The sequence below is a fragment of the Cetorhinus maximus genome, chromosome 11, assembly GCF_964194155.1.
Source record: "Cetorhinus maximus chromosome 11, sCetMax3.hap1.1, whole genome shotgun sequence".
NCBI classification, from domain to species: domain Eukaryota; kingdom Metazoa; phylum Chordata; class Chondrichthyes; order Lamniformes; family Cetorhinidae; genus Cetorhinus; species Cetorhinus maximus.
Window position 1 is genome coordinate 128,692,484 of NC_135889.1, and position 22,299 is coordinate 128,714,782.

Below are 22,299 nucleotides of genomic sequence, written 5' to 3' on the forward strand. Positions count from 1 at the left end.
ATGGTGACACCCTCTGCAGACTGTATTGCAGGGCTCCACCAGACCGGTCCAGGCACCGGAACCACATCTTTAGCATCCCGATGGTCTGCTCCACCAAGTTGCGAGTTGCTGCATGAGCCTCATTATAGCGTCGCTCTGCTGCAGTCTGAGGCCGTCATCAGGGTCTGAGGGTGTCATTAGCCATGGCCTCTGCGGGTAGCCCTGGTCTCCAAGGAGCCAACCCTGCAGCCTCTGTGGACCCTGGAAGACTGCAGGGATCTGCAAGCAACTCAGGATGTAGGCATCATGCACACTCCCTGGAAACCGTGCACATACCTGCAGGATGCATTTCTGGTGATCGCATGCCAGCTACACATTCAGCGAGTGGAAACCCTTGCAGTTGATGAAGTCCACTAAGTGTAGCGACAGAGACCTGAGCGCCTCATGAGTGCAGTCGATCGCACCCTTTGGGAATCCCGAGATCAGGGCAAATCCAATGGCCCTTGCATCCTGGCTATCTCGGTGCTGGGCAAAATGCACAAAGTTGTGTGCCATGGAGAAGATGGCATCCATGTCCTCTTGGCGCCAAGTCCTGCAGTAAGTGGCAGATGTGATCCACCAGGTCCCTAGACATGTGCAGTCGTCTGCAACACTGGTTCTCAGTCATCTGCAGGAATGGCAGGTGGCATCTATAGACCCTGGGTGTCACTAGGCGCTGCCCAGCCATGGCTCGCTGCCGCTCCTGGGCAGCGTGTGTGGGAGCCCCTGCTGCCCCTTCTTCATGAAGTTGCTGCTCCAGCCTTTGCGCAGCCAGGAGCCTCAGTTGCTCTCTCCTCAGTCTTCTACGATCTCTGTAGACCATCAGGCATACCGCTAGGTCACCAGGATCCATGATCCTGATGTGGTCCTCATGCAGTATGAAAGAGAGGGAGAGAGACATGGTTATCATGGCTGTACTTAGCACCTTTCCTGGCCCTGTGCTGGAGAGTGCTGGTCACCCCTCGGATGGCCAGAGCTGAGTGCGCTGCATGGCTGCCCTGTCAACCTGCGACATGGGGGACACTGTGCGGGATGCAGCACCAGGGCAGCGCTTGACCACTCCCCTCCGCCGACAATAGTTGCCTCCGAGGCTGGCCAGCACTTGCCCCTGGACACCCCCCCCTACCAACTCACAGTCACCTCCAGGGCCAGGCATCAGTTTCCCCCATCCCCTGGCGCCCTGAGGTCTGTAAACTGTGGAGCTGTGGAGAACACTGCTGCTCACTCACCTCAGTTCCCCCAAAGTGAAGGTTGGCAAGTGTACATCGCCTGTGTGCTGTTGTGAAACATGTCGGTGTGCTTTCCCACCGACATGGACAGACAATACGGCAGGGTTCCAAGAGCCTAGCGGGATAGCCTTTTAATTATATGCTGATGCATTACAATTAGCTCCCCGCCGACTGATGGCAGGAAACACAGCCCGCCATTGGTGGGCTGAGCAGACGATCGCGACCTGCCTTCACGTCATCATGAAGCAGGTCGCGCCATATTTTCCACGCATGCCACCTATCATGCCCACTGCCAGCAGGCTTGGAAAATTCTGCCCTTTAATTTGCAATGTTATGCCACAGCTGATGGTAAATGCTGGGCTACTCAAATCCCAAAGGGAAACAACTGCGCAACTGTTTTGCAATTTGTATAAATTTCAAGATGCATGCCTTGAATTCAATAGTAATAAGACCACTGAGTTTTATAGGTTTCTTACAAAACTAAATTAAACCTTTATTAATATAAGAAATTATTTTAAGCACACATATAAATCTACAAAATACAACTACGGTGACTTCTAATTCCCCTAGTTCATCTAACTCCCAGGTATTGCTTCAGGAAACCTGGTAGACAAATCCATTATTGTTAATAAATACTGATTTACAATTTTAGTCTTAGGGAGGGGTTCTACAAAATCAATCATGACCCTAGTAAAAGGTTCTTCAAATGTTGGAATGGGATTTAAAGGTGCCGGCTTAATCACTGCTTGTGGCTTCCCTATCATCTGACATGTATGACGTTCTACAGAATTTGATTACATCCCTATGCAATCCAGGCCAGTAAAAATGTTTTTGTACCTTCACCCATGCCTTTCTAATTCCTAAATGCCCTCACTTGGAATTTCATGAGCTATCCTCAGTATCTCATTTCTATATTCAAATGGCTGTACAATCTGATGCACCTCCCTCTAGCTTTCATTTGTTGAAGCATGACAAGGCCTCCATTTTCTCATTAAAACATTACCGTGAAGGTAATAACATTCTGGAATACATTTTGCCTCTGTTTCTGTAAGCTGTCTCATATGAATGTTTTATTTGCAAATCCTTTTTCTGTAACTCCACTAACCGCCTTGAGTTAAACACTTCAGCTGAATTGTCCTCTGTTCTTTCCTCCTGAACAACCTTATCAAACACAGCTAATTGGATTTCCACACCTTATCCCCACCTTTGAACTTCCCTTTCTTCTTGTTTCATTATCACGCAATCTGGAAACAATCCAGGATGCTCTCTCTGCAACACTTCTGTTGAAAACACTTCTACAGGCTGCTCAACTACCATAGGCACCACCCACATCTGTGACCCAGCTATATCATTACCTAGAATAATTTGAACCCCTGCAATGGGCAATTTTTCCAATACTCCAACAATTACCTCATCTGTTTTCTACTCACTCTTTAAATTTACCTTCCACGATGGAATAGGTTTAGCATCTCCATGAACCCCACTTATCCTCACCCGTTCCTGCAATACTTCCTCTGAACAACAAATGTCACTATCCCACAACATTAAGAATTGACTAGCCCCTGTGTCTCTTAAGATTTTAACATCTTTACCTACTCCACCCTGTACACATGGAAAGACTTTCCCTTCACACACAAAATCTTTAAATATTTCTGCAACCTGCTCCTCAGAAATCTCTTGGGTAAATTGTTAACACATTCCCACTTCTTTACCTATCGCTGATTCTTCCTGTTTTACCTGTACACAAACCACTGTTTTTTTCATGTACCTGAACCTCAGAACTTACAGTACTTCTACTTCCAAAACTTTTCTGCACCCCTATAATTCCAACAGATTTTCCCTGCAATTTCCCACACACACATTTCATATGTCCAAGTTTATTATAATGAAAACACCTCAATTTTCAAATGTCACATCTACCCTCAACTCCTTCCGTTTTATTCTGAGAAAAAACTTTTTGTGAATTTCCACCTACTCTTCTTCCCTGACCTTCGCCTTCCTTTCACGTTCCTGCTTTCTATCCTTTTCTGATTTAAAAGGGTGACAAAAAAAGGTTTAGTTCTATGAACTAGCTCATAATCATCAGCTGTCTTGCTGCTTGTCTTACAGAATCAACCCTCTGTTCCTCCACATGAGTTCTCACTACCGAAGGAATTGAATCTTTAAATTCTTCCAAAAGAATTGCCTCCCTAGGAGCTGCATATGTTCTCTCCATCTCCATATCCACCAGCAAAATTACTTTGTTTTACTCTCTCAAGCTCAATATAAGTTTGCCCAGGCTGCTTTCTCATATTCCTAAATTTCTGCCTATATGCCTCAGGAACCAACTCATATGCACTCAAAATAGCCTTTTTTTACCACATCATAGTTCACCGACATATCTTCTGACATTGAAGCATCAACCTCATGTGCTCTACCCACCAACCTGGATTGTAACAACAATGTCCAATTTTCCCATGGCCATTTCATCCATTTAACTATCTTCTTAAATGAAATAAAGAATGCTTCCGCATCTCTTTCCTCAAACTCTGGAAGGGCTTGTACAAATTTAAACATCCCTCCACTTGGCTCTAGCCTGGAAATAAGTCCTTTCTCACCTTCTGGAGTCTCTTTTTTAACTGCCTGCATTTTGAGCTGGAATTCTCTCTCTCTCTCTCTTGCTTTTCTGCCTGTTCCCTTTGAAATGCTCTTCCTTTTTCTTTTGCTTTTTCTGCTGCCTCTAGCTCGAGTTTTTTTAATTTCCTTTGCTTGTTCAAGTTCAAGCTTCTTCATTTCTAACTGAAGTCTCATAACCTCCAGCTGTGACTCACTAGTATCAGGTATCGCTTCCAACTTTAAATGCTGTGCTATACCTTCAATTATATCTGCTTTCTTCAGCCCTCTGGTAACCCCAATTGTAATGTATCCACCAATTCCATTAACTTTAGTTACCTTTTGTAAACCAGCCAAAGTTATAACTTCAACTCCCAAACAAGTCTTAGCTACTGCCAAGGCCATATTGCAGTCTCATCACTACAAAAAAACCTCATGCCAATTCCTGAATTCAAAGTGCATCTCGTACTCATTGCTTTAAGATTCACCAACTCCAACTCAGTCAAGGAATTTAAAATATATCCCGCAGAGAGCCCCCAACTTTGTTATGGCACAACCGATGGTAAATGCTGAGCTGCTCAAATCCCAAAGGGAAACTTGAAACAATTGCACAACTGTTTTACAATTTGTATAAATTTCAAGATGCGTGCCTTGAATTCAGTAGTAATAAGACCACAAAGTCTTATATGTTTCTTACAAAACTAAATTAAACCTTTATTAATATAAGAAATGATTTTAAGCACACACCTAAATCTGCAAATTACGACTACGATAACTTCTAATCCCCCTAGTTCATCTAACTCCCAGTTACACTTTTGTTAAGGCAGCAGTCAGACACATAGATTTTAAAAGACCCAGGCAAAGAAACACAATACCCCGAATAATCCAGTTCAAAGTGAGTGTTTTAACTTCAGTTCTTTGTAGAAAGCAGCTTGAGGATTAGAAGGAAAGGCTTTTCACACTTGTTTAGATCTTAGAATGCCTGCCCTTACACACAACCTATGCTCCTTTACACCCTATGGACGCAAATTCTCATTGTTTCACTGTCTTTAGACTTTACCTCTTTGATAATAAAAATTTCTCATAGTACCAATTTTACCAGTAATCTTTGGGAAAAATAAACTCACAGGGCAGAATTTTAGTCCCAAGGATGGGTGTGTGCCCGACCCGAACGGGAGTGAAATAGTGTGCGATGTTGTTGGGCGAGCATCCCGATGTCTTTGCGCACTCTCACTATCTTTTGGTCGGTGGGCAATTAAGAGGCCTATTAAGGCCCTTAAATAATTAAATAAGCTGCATTTTTCACTGCCCACTCAACCGATTGGGTGGCAGGTGGGCAAATAGGCCAGGTGGCCTTTGCATTTTTAACGAAACCTCAGCCACTGGCGGGATGAGGTTTCCAGTGCTTACTAAAAGAACAATAAAAAATTTTTAACAAGATGTTTCACATGTCCCTCTTCATGTGTCTGAGCCACATGTAGGGACATGTTTATCTCATAAGTTAAAAGTTTATTTTTGTATTTAAAATCTGTCAGCTCCCTGAGGCAGCTCTATGCCTTCAGGGAGCTGTCAGTGCACGCTTCCCTGCACATGCGCACCTCAGAGTTCGAGTTCCTCCCGCTCCCACCCCAGCAGTGCTGAGGCTCCCAGTGCATGTTTCACACCAGCTGACCGTTAATTGACCAGCCAGTGTGAAATCACGGTCGGAGCCTGATCTCGGGCAGTGGTCGGTTTTGAGGCTGCTCCCGGGCCCACCTGCCGTGCCTGACTGACGAGGGAAGAGTTCTGCCCACTGTTTCTGAATTTCACCTGGCTGGGTGACACATTTAACCCCTCCCTTGAAATCAATCTAGTCTGGTTTATTTCAAAATACAAATGTGCTCTTTACCCCTATGTCTACCCACTTAACATTTCAAACCTAGCCTATCTTCTAATACATCAAAGCCTTCAGACCAGCTACTTTTAATTCAATTAAATCTCATAGACACAGACCACACTATTACTCTACAATAAATTCCAATAACATAATGAGAATTATTATATCTTCCTGGCATCCAAAATTCCCTAGATTTGGGGATAGTTCCATTAGATTGGAAAATAGTGAATGTAGCTCCTTCATTCAAAAAGGGCGGGAGACAGAAAGCAGGCAACAGCAGGCGAGTTAGCTTAACATCTGTCATAGGGAAAATGTTAGAAGCTATTTTTAAGGACGCTATAACAAGGCACTTGGAAATTTCAAGGTAAAAAGGCAAAGTCAAAATCATTTTGTGAGAGGGAAATCATGTTAAACCAATTTATTGGCGTTCTTTCAAGGGCTAATATGTGGTGTGGATAGAGGGAAAACAGAGAAATATAGAAAATAGGAGCAGGAGTAGGTCATTTGGCCCTTCGAGCCTGCTCCGCCATTCAATATGATCATGGCTGATCCTCTATCTTAATGCCATACTCCCACTGTCTCCCTATACCCCTTGACGTCATTAGAGTTTAGAGATCTATCTATTTCCTTCTTAAATATATTCAGTGACTTGGCCTCCACAGCCTTCTGTGGTAGAGAATTCCAAAGGTTCACCACCCTCTGAATGAAGAAATTTCTCCTCATCTCAGTCCTAAATGGCTTACCCTGTATCCTGAGACTGTATCCCCTTGTTCTAGACCCCCCCAGCCAGAGGAAACATCATCCCTGCATCCAGTCTGTCCATCCCTGTCAGAATTTTATATATTTCAATGAGATCCCCTCTCATTCTTCTAAACTGCAGTGAATACAGGCCCAGTCGACCCAATCTCTCCTCATAAAACAATCCTGCCTTCCCTAGTATCAGTCTGGTGAACCTTCGCTGCACTCCCTCTATGGCAAGTATATCCTTTCTTAGGTAAGGAGACCAAAACTGCACACAATACTTCAGATGTGGTCTCACCAAGGGCCTGTACAGCTGCAGTAAGACAAAACAAAACAAAAACAGAATTACCTGGAAAAACTCAGCAAGTCTGGCAGCATCGGCGGAGAAGAAATCAGTCAACGTTTCGAGCCTCCATGGCCTTTCGGCAGAACTGCAGCATAGTTTCAACAAGGGAGAAATATAAATTGGTTTAAGGTGGGTGGGGGGCGGGGGGGAAGAGACACATTGAGGGTGTGGTGTGAGCAGATAATAATCAAAAGATGTCAGAGACAAAAGGGTCAAAGAGGTGTTGAAGGTGGTGGTCTTTGTCTGAGAAAAGTGCTAATTAAGAATGGAAAACAGGATATTCAAAGTACAGCTCTAGTGGGGGTGGGGTGGAAAGACTAAAGGTTTTAGTTTTAGATTTAAAAATAATGGAAATAGGTGGGGAAAGAAGAATCTATATAAATTATTGAAAAAAAAGCAGGTGGGGGGGGGAAAGAAACGGGGTGGGGATGGGGGGAGGGGGAGTTTAAGATCTAAAGTTGTTGAATTCAATATTCAGCCCAGAGGGCTGTAAAGTGCCTAGTCGGAAGATGAGGTGCTGTTCCTCCAGTTTGCGTTGGGCTTCACTGGAACAATGCAGCAAGCCAAGGACAGACATGTTGGCAAGAGAACAGGGTGGAGTGTTAAAATGGCAAGCGACAGGGAGGTTTGGGTCTTTCTTGCGGACAGACCGCAGGTGTTCCGCAAAACGGTCGCCCAGTTTGCGTTTGGTCTCTCCAATGTAGAGGAGACCGCATTGGGAGCAACGAATGCAGTAGACCTTTAAAACCTTTAGTCTTTCCACCCCACCCCCACTAGAGCTGTACTTTGAATATCCTGTTTTCCATTCTTAATTAGCACTTTTCTCAGACAAAGACCACCACCTTCAACACCTCTTTGACCCTTTTGTCTCTGACATCTTTTGATTATTATCTGCTCACACCACACCCTCAATGTGTCTCTTCCCCCCCGCCCCCCACCCACCTTAAACCAATTTATATTTCTCCCTTGTTGAAACTATGCTGCAGTTCTGCCGAAGGGCCATGGAGGCTCGAAACGTTGACTGATTTCTTCTCCGCCGATGCTGCCAGACTTGCTGAGTTTTTCCAGGTAATTCTGTTTTTGTTTTGTTTTGGATTTCCAGCATCCGCAGTAGCTTTTAGCTTTTTGTTTTTATCTCTGCAGTAAGACATCCTTGCTCCTGTACTCAAGTCCTCTCGCAATGAAGGCTGACATACCATTTGCTTTCTTAACTGCTTGCTGCACCTGCATGCTTGCTTTCAGTGATTGGTGTACAAGGACACCCAGATCTCTTTGTACATTAACATTTCCCAATCTATCACCATTTAAATAATACTCTGCCATTCTGTTTTTCCTACCAAAGTGGATAACTTCACACTTAGCCTGATCATACTGCATTTGCCATGTATTTGACCACTCACTCAACTTGTCTAAATTGTCTTGAAGCCTCTTAACATCCTCCTCACCATTCACATTCCCACCAAGTTTGGTGTCATCAGCAAACTTGGAAATATTACATTTGGTTCCCTCATCAAAATCATTGATATATATTGTGAATAGTGGGGGCTCAAGCACTGATCCCTGCAGTACCTACTAGTCACCGCCTGCCACTCTGAAAAAGACCCATTTATTCCTGCTCTCTGTTTCCTGACTGCTAACCAATTCTCAATTCATGCCAATATATTACCCCCAATCCCATGTGCTTTAATTTTGTACACTAACCTCTTATGTGGGACTTTATCAAAGCTTTCTGAAAACCCAAATACACCACATTCACCGGTTCTCCTTTATCTATTCTGCTAGTTACATCCTCACAAAAAACTCCAGTAGGTTTGTCAAACATGATTTCCCTTTCATAAATCCATGTTGACTTTGTCTAATTCCATTGATGTTTTCTAAGTACCCTGTTATTCGATCCTTTACAATAGACTCTAGCAATTTCCCTACTACTGATGTTAAGCTAATCCCAGTCTGTAATTCCCATTTTTCTCCCTCTCTCCTTTTTTCAATAGTGGGGTTACATTTGTCACCCTCCAATCTGCCGGGACTGTTCCAGAATCTATATAGTTTATATGACAACCAACTCATCCACTATTTCAATGGCCACCTCCTTTAGTGCCCAGGGATGTAGATTATCAGATCCCAGGGATTTATCGGCTTTCAGTCCCATTAATTTCTCCAGCAATTTTAAAAATAATACTAATTTCCTTCAATTCCTCCTCCTCATTAGACCCTTGGTCCCCTAGCATTTCTGGGAAGTTATTTGTGTCTTCCTCCATGAAGAGAGAACTAAAGTAGTTGTTTAATTGCTCTGCCATTTCCTTGTTCTCCATTATAAATTCTCCCGTTTCCGACTTAAGGGACCTACATTTGTCTTCACTAATCTTTTTCTTTTCATATACTTTTTACAGTCTGCTTTTATGTTCCTTGCAAGTTTACTCTCCTACTCTATTTTTCCCCTCTTAATCAATCTCTTGGTCCTCCTTTGCTAAATTCTAAACTGTTCCCAATCCTCAGGCTTGCTACTTTTTCTAGCAACTTTATGACTCCTCTTTGGATCTAATACTATCCTTAATTTCTCTTGTTCACCATGGTTGCCCACTTTTCCTGTGGTGTTTTTGCGCCAGAAAGGAATATATAACTATGTAATGCATGCATTCATTCCTTAAATATTAGTCATTTCCTATCCACTGTCCTGCCTTTTAATGAAGTTTCCCATTCTATTGTAACCAATTCATGCCTCATACTTTCGTAGTTTTCTTTGTTTAGATTTAGGACCCTAGTTTCGGATTGGACTACTTCACTTTCCATCCTAATGCAGAATTCTATTATGTTATGGTCACTGTTCCCTAAAGGACCCCGCACAAGAAGATTATTAATTAACCCTTTCTCATTGCACAATACCAAATCTAGGACAGCCTGTTTCCTGTTCGGTTCCTCGATGTACTGTCTGAAAAACCATCTTGTACACACTACAGGAATTCATCCGGCACAGTATTATTGCTAATTTGGTTTGCCCAGTCTATATGTAGATTAAAGTCACCCATGATTACTGTAGCACCCTTGTAACATGCATCTCTAATTTCCTGTTTAATACCATCCGCTACCTTATCACTACTGTTTGTAGACCTATAGACAACTCCCACTAATGTTTTCCACCCCTTGTTGCCTCTTAGCTCCACCCAGACTGATTTTACATCTAGATTTTCTGAACTAATATCCTGTCTCACTGTCACATTGATTTCATCCTTAACTAACAATGCCACCCCATCTCCTTTTCCTTTTTGCCTGTCCTTCCTAAATATTGAATACCCTTGCAACGGTTCAAGAAGGCAGCTCGCCACCACCTTCTCAATGGCAACTAAGGATGGGCAATAAATGCTGGCCCAGCCAGTGACACCCACATCCCGTGAATGAATTTTTAAAAAATTCAGTTCCCAGCCTTGGTCACCCTGCAACCATGTCTCTGTAATCACAAACATATTGTACCCGTTTACATCTCTTTGCACTGTTAATTCGTCTACTGCAAATGCTCCTTGCATTCAGATACTGTGCTTTTAGACTTGACTTATTGACATTTTTACACATTTTTTTGTACCAAGGCCCTATTTGCTGCTAGCGTTTGTTTTCTCTGCCTTCCACTTTAGCTTTCTATTTTTCTGTCTTTCATTTCTATCTTTGTTTCCCTCTCCTGTGCCTCCCCACTCACATTCCCATCCCACTGCCACCCTAGTTTAATCCCTCCCCCACAATACTAGCCAATACTCCTGCAAGGAGATAAAAGCAAAAAACTGCGGATGCTGGAAATCCAAAACAGAAACAAAAATACCTGGAAAAACTCAGCAGGTCTGGCAGCATCGGCGGAGGAGAGCACAGTTGATGTTTCGAGTTCTCATGACCCTTCAACAGAACATGGGTCCAGGTCCTACTGGGGTGCAATGTGTCCAGCTTGTACAGGGAGCTGTTTGATGTACTGTACTTAGCTTTCTAGAAGGCATTTGATAAGGTGCCACATTAAAAGTTATTGCTGAAAATAAAAGCTCATGGTGTTTGGGGCAATATGGTGGCATGGATAGAAGATTGGCTAGCTGACAGGAAACAGAAGAGGCATAAATGGGTCATTTTGAAATTAGTGGTGTGCCACAGGGATCAGTGCTGGGGCCTCAACTTTTCAATTTATACAAATGACTTGGATGAAGGAACCAAATGTATGGTGCCAAATTTGCTGATGACACAAAGATAGTTGGAACATAAATTGTGAAGAGGATATAAGGAAGCTACAAAGGGATACAGATGGGTTAAGCGAGTGGGCAAATATCTGGCCAATGGAGTATAATGTGGGAAAATGTGAAATTGTCCATTTTGGCAGGAAGAATAAAAAAGCATATTATCTAAATGGTGAGAGACTGCAGAGCTCTGAGATGCAGACGGATTTGGGTGTCCTTGTGCGTGAGTCACAAAAGGTTAGTATGCAGGTACAGCAGGTAATTAGGAAAGCTAATAGAATGTTATCATTTATTGCAAGGAACATTGAATACAAAAGTAGGGAGGTTATGCTTCAGTTATACAGAGCATTAACAAGACCACATCTGGACTATTGTGTACAGTATTGGTCTCCTTATTTAAGGAAGGATGTAAATTTGTTGGAAGCAGTTCAGAGAAGATTTACTAGAATAAAACCTGAAATGGGCAGGCTGTCTGATGAGGAAAGGTTGGACAGGCTAGGCTTGTGTCCACTGGAATTTAGATGAGTAAGAGATGACTTTATTGAAACATATAAGACCCTGAGGTGTCTTGACAGGGTGGATGTGGAGTGTTATGACACAGCAGTTGGTAAAGGCTGAGTTGTTTAAATCCCAGAGGGAAACTTGAACAACTGTCATAACCTATATTTTTAATTGGTATGTTTGAGATACAGCTCTCAATTCAGAATAAGACCACCAAGCCTCAAGAGGTTTCTTGTATAAAACTAAATTAAACATCTATTAATTTAACATCAAATTAAACGCATACACATGTCTACAAATTACTACCATAAAAACTTTTAAACAAATCCCCAAATTAACCACTCCCAGGTAAATCTTCAAAAGGCAACAGTAACCCACAGGGCAACATTTTCCCCCTCATCAGGGGGTGAAGTGCGGAAGTGGGCTTCTGATTAGCGCCCCCAGTCGGGAGTGCACAGCCATTTTAAGTGGGCAGGCCGATTAAGCACCCCCAGAGCCGGGTGTGTGTGCTTTCTCGCAAAGTGCTGCCCCAGAGAGATCGGCTCCGATTTACAACTTTTAATAAACATGTTAAAGCATTCCTGGGAAGTTATTTGTGTCTTCATCCATGAAGACAGAGCTAAAGTAGTTGTTTAATTGCTCTGAGATTTCCTTGTTCTCCATTATAAATTCTCCCATTTCAGACTTAAGGGACCTACATTTGTCTTCACTAATCTTTTTCTTTTCATTAACTTATAGAAGCTTTTACAGTCTGCTTTTATGTTCCTTGCAAGTTTACTCTCCTACTCTATTTTTCCCCACTTAATCAAGCAGGACAAATCCAACTCAGCCAATTACCTCCCCATCAGTCTACTCTACATCATCACTAAAGTAATGGAAGGGATCATAAACAGTGTTATCAAGCGGCACTTGCTTAGCAATAGCATGATCACTGACGCCCAGCTTGGATTCTGCCAGGGCCACTCAGCCCCTGACCTCATTACAGCCTTGGTTCAAACATGGACAAAAGAGCTGAACTCCCAAGGTGAGGTGAGAGTAACTGCCCTTGACATCAAGGCCGCATTTGACTGAGTGTGGCATAAAGGAGCCCTAGCAAAGGAAGATGGTTGTGGTTGTTGGAGGTCAGTCATCTCAGCCCCAGGACATCACTGCAGGAGCTCCTCAGGGTAGTGCCCATGGCCTAAACATCTTCAGCTGTTTCATCAATGACCTTCCTTCCATCATATGGTCAGAAGTGGGGATGTTCGCTGATGATTGCACAATGTTCAGCACCATTTGTGACTCCTCAAATACTGAAGCAGTCCATATTCAAATGCAGCAAGACCTGGACAATATCTAGGCTAGGGTTGACAAGTGGCAAGTAACATTTGCGCCACGCAAGTGTCAGGCAATGACCATCTCCAACAGGAGAGAATCCAACAATCGCCCTTTGATGTTCAATGGCATTACCATCACTGAGTCCCCCACTATCAACATCCTGGGGGTTACCATTGACTAGAAACTGAACTGGACTAGCCATATAAATACTGTGGCTACAAAAGCAGTTCAGAGGCTAGGAATTGTGTGACAAGTATCTCACTTCTTGACTCCCCAAAGCCTGTCCACCATCTACAAGGCACAAGTCAGGAGTGTGATGGAATATTTCCCATTTGCCTGGATGAGTGCAGCTCCCACATCACTCAAGAAGCTTGACACTGTCCAGCCCAAAGCAGCCCAGTTGATTGGCACCACATCCACAAACATTCACTCCCTCCACCACCAACGCACAGAAGCAGCAGTGTATACCATCTACAAAGTGCACTGCAGGAATTCACCAAGGCTCCTTAGACAGCACCTTCCAAACCCACAACCACTACCACCTAGAAGGACAAGGGCAGCAGACAGATGGGAACACCACCACCTGCAAGTTCCCCTCCAAGTCACTCACCATTCTGACTTGGAAATATATCGCTGTTCCTTCACTGTCGCTGGGTCAAAATTTTGGAACTCCCTTCCTAACAGCACTATGTGTGTACCTACACCATATGGTCTGCAGCTCACCACCACCTTCTCAAGGACAACTAGGGATGGGCAATAAATGCTGGCCCATCCAGCGAAGCCCACATCCTGTGAATGAGTTTTTTAAAATGACATAAAGCTTGGTGATCACGAATAGGTGTTAATAGTAGAATAAAGGTCAGCGCTATCTGAAAGCAAAAAAACTTAAGGACAAGATACAGACTGGCACTAGGGGAAAAAATCAAGATGGAGGACATGGTTCATGATCTGAAGTTCTTGAACTCAATGTTGAGTCCGGAAGGCTGTCAAGTGCCCAATCGCAAGATGAGGTGCTATTCCTTCAGTTTGCATTGGGCTTCACTGGAACACTGCAGCAAGCCAAGGACAGAAGTGAGAGTATGAGAGCAAGATGGCAAATTGAAATGGCAAGTGACCAGAAGGTCGGGGGTCATGCTTGCGGACTGAGCAAAGGTGTTCCGCAAAGCGGTCACCCAGTCTGCGTTTGGTCTCCCCAATGTAGAGGGGACTGCATTGGGAGCAGCAAATACAGTATTGAAAGAAGTGCAAGTAAATTACTGCTTCACCTGGAAAGAGTGTTTGGGCCCTTGGACAGTGAAGAGGGAGAAGTTAAATGGGCATTGTTACACTTCCTGTGATTGTGTGGTGTTGGGAGTGATAGAGGAGTGGGCTAGGGTGTCACAGAGGGAATGGCCCCATCAGAATGCTGGCGGGAGAGGTGGGGAAGATGTGTTTGGTGAACGCATCATGCTGCAGTGGCGGAGCATAATTGTTTGAACATGGAGGCTGGTGGAGTGAACTCTATCGTTGTTCTGGGTGGTGAAAAGATGAAAGCAGAAGTGCTGGAAATGGTTCAGATATGATTGAGAGCCGTGTCAACCACAGTGGGGCAGGGGGTGCGGAATCCTCGGCTGTGGAAAAGGATGACATAGCAGAAGCGCCATTGTGGAAGGTAGCATCATCAGAATAGATGCGGCAGAGATGGAGAACCCGGGAGAATAGAATGGTCTCCTTACAGGAAACAGGGTTTGAGGAGGTGTAGTTGAGACTGTGTGGGAGTCGGTGGGCTTGTAATGAATATTGGTTGACAGTCTATCCATAGAAATAGAGACAAAGAAGTCAAGGATGGGAAGGGAAGTGTCAGAGATGGCCCATGTGAAGGTGAGAGAGGGGTGGAAATTGGAAGCAAAATTGATTAATTTTTCCAGTTCCAGATGAGGTCACAAGACAGCACCGAAACAGTCATCGATGTACTGGCATAAGAGTTGGAGGCAGACGGTCTGGCTCCATCCGAACTGCCAAATGGAAGGCGACTTCAGACTCAACTTCCTGTTCTTTCACACATGCTTATGCCATATCTCAAAACAGCAGATATAGAGAGAGTAAGGGAGAAGGAGGATGAATATTGTGCAAATCAAACCAGAAACTATAATCAATGCCATCAAATGCAGAATATACCAGAATTCCAACCAGGTGAATCAGTATGGGTTTGTGACTAGAATTACAAAAGCCAAGTTTTGGAAAAACACTACATCTGCAATCTTATCTTGGAGAGACTGAAAATGAAATAGCGAGAAGAACCAGAAGCACACTTGTGTCTACACAAAGACCATCAATGGAATGGACTAACTACCTAGACAATCAAGAAGACAACCTGAACAGAGATCCGGTATTCGCTGATGATTCACATAACATGCTACCGAGTTTGAGAGAGAACATGGAGAATTTGAATCTTAAACATTCTCCGAGAGTGCTAAGAACAAGGTCAGGGAGATTGGTGAAACCACCACAACGGTTATCTCTGAGAACCAAGGATGAAGGCAGAGAGTTTGGGGGGAGATGTAGGATAATGCAAATAATGGGCAGAATTTTTCTGTCGGCATGCAGGGGACAGGACCCACACGTCAACGCGTAAAATGACACGCGGTGACGTCGGGCGCGCGTCCTGACGTCACCACGCGCCATTGCGATATTTCGCTGGGCGAGCGCGTGACTATGCCCATTGTGCGGCCGCCAGTCATTACCAGCCCAATTAATGTAGTTATGGCTCCAATTGTCCTGGATTTTAAGGCATCCGTGCGACATTCGGCTTGTCGCACGGGCGCAACGGGCTTGCAGCTATCCAAAACTTTAATGATCCTCATCCACGGGCGGCAAAGAGGGATCATTGTTTTTGCGAATCCAGATATTTAACAGTTAGTGCTCAGAAGTTATTGAAAGTTGCGTGTGTGAGGTGGAGAAGTCTCAAACGCATAGCAACTGCCTGGACTGCACTCATTACCTTCAGGTCAGCACTTTTCAGTGAGGATTTGTTTTGGGGCCTGTAGGTTTCAGCAAGCCTCCCTAAGCCTGGGAATGGGAGGTGATCTCTCTACTGGAGGCACCTCCTCTGAGGAGGAAGGACTGGAAGAGGGAGGAGGCCAAGAGTACACATTCAGCCTCCAGGGGAGCCACCTTTGGGAGGACAGGCGCAGGCACAAGGGGTGCAGGGCCAAGAGGTAGTCCAAGCCGCAAGGGGCCGCAGAAGACAACACTATCCTGCTGCCAGGGTATACAACGCGTGAACCACCTACCTCAATACATCTGAGATGCAGTGCCGAAAGAGGCTCTGTCTGTCAAGGGAGACAGTCAACACTTTCTGTCAGATGAATGATCCAGAGATATCAGCTAACTGTGTGGGTGGACACCCCATGCCCGTCTCTCTAAAGGTCACAGCTGCCCTCAACTTCTATGCCGTTGGCTCTTTCCAGCGCTCAGTGGGTGATCTCTGTGGTGTCTCCCAATCGGCTGTCCACGCTTGTGTCAAGCAGGTGACAAACGTTCTGTTCAGGCGTGCAATGACCTTCATCCACTGCCGCTGGGACAAGGCCAGCCAGACAGAGCGAGCCAGAGGCCTCGTGGTGACTGCTGGCTTCCCCCGCGTCCAGGGTGCAATAGACTGTACACATGTGGCCATCAAGGCACCAGCAGGTGAGCCCGGTGCCTTCGTCAACAGGAAGAGCTTCCACTCCATGAACGTGCAGATAGCGTGTGATCACAGGATGCAGATCCTGCAAGTATGCGCAAGGTACCCAGGATGCTCCCACGACACCTACATCCTCAGACACTCCCAGGTACCGGGGCTCTTCAGTGGTCCAGCCTGGCTGGATGGATAGCTGCTGGGAGACAAGGGCTATACCCTCAAAGAACAGAAGCTGAGCCGCGGCATAATAGAAGTCACGCCTCCACAAGGGCTGTGGTGGAGAGGGCTATCAGTCTTCTCAAAATGAGCTTCAGATGCCTGGACCATTCCGGGGGCACACTCCAGTACCCCCCAGATCGAGTGTCACTTATAGTGGTTGCATGCTGCACTCTGCACAATCTAGCTCTGCAAAGGGGGGGACTGCTGTGGACGAAGAAGATGTAGACAGAGTGGCTGGGGCTGAGCACGATGAGTCCAGCAGTGAGTCTAAGGATGAACACATACCGGGAAATGATGAGGGGGCACAGGCTGACCCGGGCATGCTACTGGGAGGCAGGGATACCCGGGACGCTCTAATCCAAGGAACCTTTAGCTAGCACAGCACATATGGATGTGCAACACAAGCCTGGCATGTATCCTCTATCCTGTATCCTCATCTGTCTGGATAGGAGGATTGGTGATGGGCGCCATCAATAAATCTGAAAGACACACAAATCACTCATCCAATCTCAGGAATCCATGCACCATTCCAAATAAAGAGGAACCCACAGCCATTTGAGAAAACATTAATTTAATTTTGTGAACAAAGTCCTGTCAAATTACTGAAATCAAGATGTGTTGGACACAAAGTTCTAATCAACTCTTGGGTGGGGCGGGGGGGCAACAGAAAACTGCCAGTGATGAACTCGGGGTGTGCCTAAGGTGCCTACATCTTTTGTTTGCGAGTGCAACGTCTTTGTGGTGCCCCCTCACTGGCAGTGGCATCTGAGACAGCTTGCTCTCTCTGATGTCCTGTTGGTCTCGATGACCTTGGCGGACGTCCTCTGGCCCGTCGAGCCTGTGATGGACCCACCTGGGAGGGAGCTGCCAGCTCCGCAGCTGGCATCTCCCCAGTCGTCGCAGCCTCATTGGGTGCCTCGGTCACTGGCAGAGGGGCGGAGGAGCTGCTGCCCTCATCTGCAGCGCCCTGAGAGGCGCCAGCAGAGATGACAGGCAGCTGCTCCACTGGCGTGGGGTCCATTTGGCCCTCCCTGCTCACCTTAGATGGATGGCCACCGAGGTGGGATACCTGGTGGCCAAACCACCGCCCACATAGGCACTGACCAGACAAGGTCAATACCCCTCCGAGCGCAACCCCAGGAACCCCTGATCCTTTCCTTGAAGCTGCCTCTTCATGAGAGTCGCCAATCTCTCCATGGAGGAAGCTTGGCGCTCAGCCATGATGCTCAATGCATCGGCCACAGCCCGCATAGACTCCTCCACCACTGACACCAAGCCAAGCAAAGCCTCATGTATCTCCACCAGATGTTCCCGAGCACCCGGCCGCATTGCCCACGACTCTAGAGGCTCATCATCTGCTACAGACTGAGCATGTGCCTGGGCCCCTTCAGTCCTCTGACTGCAGGCGCCATCGGCACTCTCTGTCTCCACCAGCTGCTCCAGCGACTGTGAAGTGCCCTCATCGCTGTGACCCAGGACACTTGCCTAAGAAACAATGCCCACCGATGTGCCAGTATCTGCGCTGGTGCCTGCCTGGCAGAGACGGTGTGACGCTTCCAATGGTGCAACTTCATGCCCATCAGGTGACAGAGGGGGCCCCTGCTGCTCCAGCTTCCCGGCCCTGCGCCGATGATGCTGAAAGGAAGAGTAAGGAAATTCGATCAGTTAGCCTGCGGGCAATGTCAATGTACGTATCTGTCCCCCGGATCATCAAGTGCTCATTATTCCACACGCATTGGGCAAACCATGTTGGTAACGCCACTAGCTGAACAATCAGCAATGGCATTGATGTTGGGAAACTACTGGGTGACATGAGTGCTGGCTATACATACCTGCCTGTGGAACCCCAACCTCTCTGACTCCAATGGACCTGGGCGCATGCCGCCTCTCCAGGTCCAGTGCCTCTTGTTCATAGCGGCTGAGCATCAAGATCTGGGCTGGCCCACTGCCACTCCTCAGCCGGTTGGCGCTGTTATGAGAATTCTTCTCCTGCAAATGAAAAAATTGCATTGATAAATGATACTTGTACCATCAATCTCCTCACGGCCGGCCCACCCCAAGCCCAGCTGGCCACTACAGGTCCGCAGTGCATCCTTCCCCCGCTGGTGGCTGGCACTCATACTACTATATGCCTGGTTCTTTCCCTCGACAGCCCCCACCACCCCGCCCAACCACTCATGACAGTTGGGAACACACAGTTGTACCAGCTGTTGCAAGGAGGCACAATGACGTGGAGCGCAGAGGGCAGCACATCCATATGTGCCACAGCACCTTGAAGATCCCCTCACACCAAGTCATCACCCTGACTTCCACATGTCTTGGAGTTCGACCAGTGCGCCTGGGTGTAGCTCCTCCAGGTTGAACCCACCACAGTCATGTGGGTGTCACTGCACCACATGCTGCGGGCGCAGAACCCATCTCATCTCAACCCTCTCATGCTGAACGCATAGGCAATCTCTGGTGGGCCGCCCAGCAAAGGACACATGCCATCATTAACTCATTGCACTCAGGGCACTCAGACATGGGTCAACCGCCAGCATGGGAGAAGTTACATGATGGGTGCAGTGAATGATGCCAACATGCTACTCACCCTTCCCGTGCGCAGCAGGTCATTGAAGCGTTTGCGGCACTGGGTCCATGAGCGCCGCACCACGTCATGGGAGCTCACAATCTCTGCAACCTCCTCCCACGCACGCTTTGTCAAGTGGGGTGGCCTCCTCCTCCCGTCCTTGGGGACAAGCACATCCCACCGTGCTGCCACCTCCTCGAGGAGAGCAGCAAGGCACTCATCAGAAAACCTGGGCGCACACTGCCCACCGGCCCTACCCTCCTGCATGCCTCTTTCTGATTTGCCTTGCCTTGCCCCCAACCTCTGGCCATGTACAGCAGCCTTGGTGCAGCTGCAGCTTGGCCTTTAAACAGGCCACCGGATTGCCATTGGACCCGGCGGCAATTGCCGTTCTGCCTGCGCCAACCCACTCCCACCATCCCCGGGAGTTGCCAAACATGCTGGGTGGGCCTTAATTGGCCCACCTGCACAAAATGGCAGCGTGGTACCAATCGCCAGCGGCGATTGGGACTCCGCCCGCCAGCGCCCACACATGCACTCCCCACCTGATATGGGGAAAATTCTCCCCAATGTATTTAATAGGGTCAGAAGCTTGGGGGAAGATGTGGTGTAAAGGGTTAATGTTAAATATGCAAATAAACAGTCTACATCATCAGGGTATGCTGAGAGATAGAAAAGCAAAGAACTGCAGATGCTGGAAATCCAAAACAAAAACAGAAATACCTGGAAAAACTCAGCAGGTCTGGCAGCATTGGTGGAGAAGAGCACAGTTGACGTTTCGAGTCCTCATGACCCTTCAACAGAACTAAGTAAAAATAGGAAAGGGGTGAAATATAAGCTGGTTTAAGTGGGTGTGAGGACAAGAAGAGCTAGGTAAAGGGCTAGTGATAGGTGGAGATAACCAAAAGATGTCACAGACAAAAGGACAAAGAGGTGTCGAAGGTGGTGATATTATCTAAAGGAATGTGCTAATTAAGGGTAGAAAGCAGGACAAACAAGGTACAGATAGCTCTAGTGGCGGTGGGGTGGGGTGAAGGAATGCTAAAAAGGCTAAAAGGTAGAGATAAAACAATGGATAGAAATACATTTAAAAATAATGGAAATAGTTGGGAAAAGAAAAATCTATATAAATTATTGGAAAAAACAAAAAGGAGGGGGAACAAAACGGAAAGGGGGTAGGGATGGAGGATAGAGTTCATGATCTAAAATTGTTGAACTCAAAATTCAGTCCGGAAGGCTGTAAAGTGACTAGTCGGAAGATGAGGTGCTGTTCCTCCAGTTTGCATTGAACTTAGTTCTGTTGAAGGGTCATGAGGACTCGAAACGTCAACTGTGCTCTTCTCCACCGATGCTGTCAGACCTGCTGAGAAAAACAGGTATTTATGCTGAGAGATAGTTCTATGTGAAGCCACATGCTAAGCCATGTACTGTACATAGTTAGTAGAATGTCAATAAAAGATAAAGCATACCCACAGCCTTGCCTCTAGCAGTCTCTACCAATCCTGACTAAGGACAACCTCATCTAAGAGCTGCAATGATGATAACAGAGTGATTAGCAAAGACTAAGGGGAATCTAATAGAAGTATGCAAAATGAGTAACAGGTTTGAGGAGGTAAACAGTGAAAGAAAGACTACTGTTACAGATTGAGAATTAATATAGGGCACTCTCACACAGGAATTGTACGAGGAGCATAAAAAAGTCCTTGGCTTTTGGAATCCACTATACAACTGCTGAATCATAGAATAATAGATAATTGATAGATAATCATTCATCAGGTCTGTTCTCCTATTCCTGATAATTAAGTTGTTAAAAAATTATCATGCCAGCAAGTGCTGAATTGCAATGATGATACAAATAAAACAAGTAATCATAATTCATAAAATTGTTACAATCATTAAAATAAAGTATAAAATAATAAAAGGATTGCACAATTATGAGCACTTCAATATACAAATAATTAGAATAAGTTGCAAAATGCAGGGTTTTTTATTCTTTCAGAGGGTGTGGGCATCGTTGTCTAGGCCAGCATTTATTGCCCATCCCTAATTGCCCTTGAGAAGGCGGTGGTGAATCACATTGAACCGCTGCAGTCCCTATGATGTAGGTACGCCCACAGTGTTATTCGGAAGGGAGTTCCAGGATTTTGACCCAGCCACAGTGAAGGAACAGTGATATATTTCCACGGCAGGATGGTGAGTGGCTTGGAGGGGAACTTCCTAGTGGCGGTGTTCCCATGCATCTATTGCCCTTGTCTTTCTAGATGGTAGAGGTCACGGGTTTCGAAGATGCTGTTGAAAGAATGTTGACGCGTTGCTGCAGTACATCTTGTATATGATACATACCACTGCCACTGTGCGTTGGTGGCGGAGGGAGTGAATTTTAAGACGGTGGATAGGGTGCCAATCATGTGAACTCCTTCGTCCTAAATGATGTCGAGCTTCTTGAGTGTTCTTGGAGCTGCACTCATTCAGGCAAGTGGAGAGTATTCCATCACACTCCTGACTTGTGCTTTGTAAATGTTGGATAGGCTTTGGGGAGTCAGGAGTTGAGTTACTCACTGAAGGATTCCTAGTCTCTGACCTGCTCTTGTAGCCACAGTATTTATATGGCTAGTCCAGTTCAATTTCTGGTTAATGGTAACCCCCCAGGATGTTGATAATGGGGGATTCAGTGATGGTAATGTTGTTGAATTTCAAGGGGAGAGTTAGATTCTCTTTTGTGTGAGATAGTCATTGCCTGGCACTTGTGTGACATAAATGTTCCTTGCAGTTAAGGTCTCCTTAATTTATAGAATAAAAATGAAGGTACAACTGCACTATGTGTTTTGTATTAAAGCCATAGAATGGTGATAGCACACAAGGAGGCCATTCAGCCCATCATGTCCATGCCAGTTCTCTGCAAAAGCAACTCAGCTAGTCCCACTTCACGTTTCCCCCCTCCCCCTGTAGCTCTGCAAATCTTCTCCCTTCAGATAATGATCTAATGACCTAATTCCCTTTTGAAAGCCATGATTGAATCTGCTTC

At 45.8% G+C, this 22,299-nt stretch overlaps 1 protein-coding gene across 2 annotated transcripts in view; it reads left to right on the plus strand.

Annotated features, from left to right (window-relative positions):
• The window catches only part of LOC144686923 (E3 ubiquitin-protein ligase MARCHF4-like), a 144,745-nt gene that overhangs the window by 121,442 nt on the left and 1,004 nt on the right, over nt 1-22,299 (plus strand). The gene's annotated exons all lie outside the window — the stretch shown is intronic.